Here is a 3,819-nt window from a genome sequence, read left to right as displayed (position 1 = left end):
AATGCTTATCGATCATGAAGTTCCCCGTGCTCCATCAACAACTACAACCATCACTACTGCTCCAACTCACGCCTCCGACAACAAGAGAAAGCGGGGAGATCGAAAGAAGGGTAAATCAGTCAAATCCTCATCCAGTAACCAGCAAATAGTGGCTGTCCATGCTGCCACTACTCCTACTGCCCCTGTACCCGCCAAAACATATGCGGGGAATCTACCCAAGTGCGATAAGTGCGCCTTCCATCATAACGGCCCATGCCGTGAAATGCACTGCGCCAATTGCGATCGGAAGGGCCACACCATCCGGTTCTGCAGAGCACCTCCCAAACCTATTTCCCAAATTCCCAGTTCGGGAGCGAGCCAGGCCTGCTATGGCTGTGGCGAAGTCGGACATTTCAAAAGAAATTGTCCAAAGGCTGGCAACGCGGGAGGAGCAGGTAGACTACTTGCTATTGGCCATAATGAGGCTGTAGCAGACCCCACCGTAGTCACGGGTACGTTCCTTCTCGATAACTCTTATGCTTGTATTCTATTCGATAGTGGGGCAGAAAGAAGTTTCGTAAATCAAAACTTTAAACACTTACTCAAACAATCACCGCAATCACTGAAAGAAACCTTCGTCGTAGAAATGGCTAACGGCAAGACGGAAAGTTCTAACGAAATCTACATAGGATGTACCCTCACGCTAGATAATCATTCGTTTCCTATCGATCTCATACCAGTAGCGATCAAGAGCTTTGATGTCATCATAGGCATGGACTGGTTGAGTCTCCACCGTACCGACATCCTGTGTTTCGACAAAGCCATCCGTTTGAACTTGCCCAACAATGAAACCTTGATGATCTACGGAAACAAACCCAGTACGAGCCTTCGCATCATCTCGAGCATTCTAGCCCAGAAATACTTGCGCAAGGAATATCGCGCATTCCTTGCACACGTTGTCGACACGAGCCGGAAAACGAAAGAACTAAAAGATTTCCCCGTCGTGTGCGACTTCCCTGACATCTTTCCAGAGGAACTTCCAGGTTTACCTCCCAAACGTCAAGTCGAGTTCAGAATCGATTTAATCCCAGGAGCAACCCCCGTAGCAAAGGCGCCCTATCGTCTAGCGCCTGCTGAAATGCAAGAACTATCCGGCCAACTTAACGAACTGCTCAACAAGGGCTTTATAAGACCAAGCTTCTCACCCTGGGGAGCACCAGTCTTGTTCGTAAAGAAGAAAGACGGATCGTTTCGCATGTGCATCGACTACAGAGAACTCAACAAGCTGACAATCAAGAACCGATATCCCCTTCCTCGTATAGACGATTTATTTGATCAACTGCAAGGGGCGAGTTACTTTTCCAAAATTGATCTAAGGTCCGGGTATCACCAGTTGCGAGTGCTCGAGGAAGATGTTCCGAAGACAGCCTTCCGGACTCGTTACGGGCACTACGAGTTCGTAGTGATGCCGTTCGGACTGACCAATGCGCCCGCAGTCTTCATGGACTTGATGAATAGGGTATGCCGTCCTTACTTGGATCAGTTCGTCATCGTCTTCATTGATGATATACTTATCTACTCTAGAAGTGAGGAAGAGCATAGCGATCATCTGCGATAGGTCCTGGAAACTCTACGATCGGAGAAGCTTTACGCAAAGTTCTCAAAGTGCGAATTTTGGATCCGGAGAGTCGAATTCTTAGGACACGTGGTTAGCAAAGAAGGAATCCACGTGGACCCATCCAAGATTAAAGCTATTGAGAACTGGTCAGCACCGAAGACGCCTACAGAAATTCGCCAATTTCTAGGCCTCGCTGGCTACTACCGAAGATTCATTCAGAATTTCTCTCGGATTGCGAAGCCTCTTACGGCATTGACCCAGAAAGGTGTGGCCTTTGACTGGGAAGAAAAACAAGAGAAGGCATTCCGAACCCTGAAGCGAGCCTTGTGCACCGCGCCGATACTGTCCCTCCCCGAAGGGACAGAAGACTTCGTAGTATATTGCGATGCATCCAATCAGGGGCTCGGCTGTGTTCTGATGCAACGAGGTAAGGTCATCGCCTACGCCTCAAGACAGCTGAAGACACACGAAGTCAACTACACCACGCACGACCTCGAACTAGGAGCGGTCGTGTTCGCCCTGAAAATATGGAGACACTATCTGTATGGCACAAAAAGCACCATCTATACCGACCACAAAAGCCTCCAGCACATCTTCAACCAGAAGGAGCTCAACATGAGACAACGACGGTGGGTCGAGCTACTCAATGACTACGAATGTGAAATTCGTTACCACCCGGGTAAAGCCAATGTAGTAGCAGACGCCCTAAGTCGGAAGGAATATTCTGGGCGAAGAGTCAAGTCCCTAACCATGACTATCCATTCGCATCTACCCGCACAAATTAAGGGAGCACAGCTTGAAGCTTTGAAACCGGAAAATGTGGCGGGAGAGTCCCTGCGAGGAATGGATAAAAATCTGGTAGTCAAGGATGACGGAGCTTACTACCTCATGGACCGGATCTGGACACCGCGACACGGTGGCTTCAGAGACTTGGTCATGAAAGAAGCGCACAACACTCGATATTCCATTCACCCAAGTCCAGATAAGATGTACCTGGATCTCAAGAAATCGTACTGGTGGCCTAACATGAAAGCGGAAATCGCTACCTTCGTGAATAAGTGCCTTACTTGCGCTAAGGTCAAGGTCGAATACCAGAAACCCTCGGGTCTTCTCCAACAGCCAGTGATACCTGAATAGAAGTGGGAGAGAATTACTATGGATTTCATTACCAAATTGCCCAAATCTCCGAGTGGGTACGACACCATTTGGGTAATTGTCGACCGGCTAACCAAATCCGCCCACTTCCTTCCTATCAAGGAAAACTTCAAAATGGAGAGACTTACGCGAATTTACATCCAAGAGGTAGTCCGACTGCACGGTGTACCTGTGTCCATTATTTTCGATCGGGATAGCAGGTTCACCTCGAGGTTCTGGCAGTCGCTACATAAGGCTCTTGGAACTAAGCTGGATATGAGCACAGCATACCATCCTCAAACCGATGGACAAAGTGAGAGAACTATTCAAACCTTGGAGGATATGCTGCGAGCCTGTGTAATCGACTTTGGTAAGGCGTGGGATACCCACTTACCCCTAGTCGAGTTTTCCTACAACAACAGTTATCACACAAGCATCAAAGCTGCCCCATTCGAAGCCCTATACGGCCGGAAGTGCAGATCCCCTCTGTGCTGGGCCGAGGTAGGCGACACTCAATTAGCTAAGGGACGAGTTCCTGACAGCACTCTCACTGGTCCAGAAATCATCCGCGAAACCACCGAAAAGATCGTACAAATCCGAGCACGACTTAAAGCCTCAAGAGACCGACGGAAAAGCTACGCAGACAAACGGAGGAAACCCTTGGAATTTCAGGTGGGAGACCGAGTCCTTTTGAAAGTCTCACCCTGGAAAGGCTTGATACGCTTCGGAAAGCGCGGAAAGCTGAATCCAAGATACATAGGGCCTTTTGAGATTCTCGCTAGAATCGGCCCCGTAGCTTACAAACTAAATCTACCCCGCGAACTTAGTAATGTGCATCCTACCTTCCACGTCTCGAACTTGAAAAAGTGCCTATCCGATGAGACTCTCATTATTCCACTCGAGGAAATCGAGATCAATGAGAGCCTCAACTTCGTGGAAGAACCTGTGGAGATCATGGACCGAGAGGTCAAACGAACGAAGCAAAGCCGCATCCCGATTGTGAAGGTTCGTTGGAACGCCAATCGAGGACCAGAGTTCACTTGGGAGCGCGATGATCAAATGAAACTTAACTATCCTCATCTCTTTGC

The sequence above is a fragment of the Lactuca virosa genome, chromosome 5 (genome assembly GCF_052849685.1).
Source record: "Lactuca virosa cultivar CGN04683 chromosome 5, Lactuca_virosa_CGN04683_v6, whole genome shotgun sequence".
Taxonomy (NCBI): domain Eukaryota; kingdom Viridiplantae; phylum Streptophyta; class Magnoliopsida; order Asterales; family Asteraceae; genus Lactuca; species Lactuca virosa.
The sequence above is the reverse complement of the archived record's forward strand: the minus strand, read 5'-3'. Positions refer to the sequence as shown.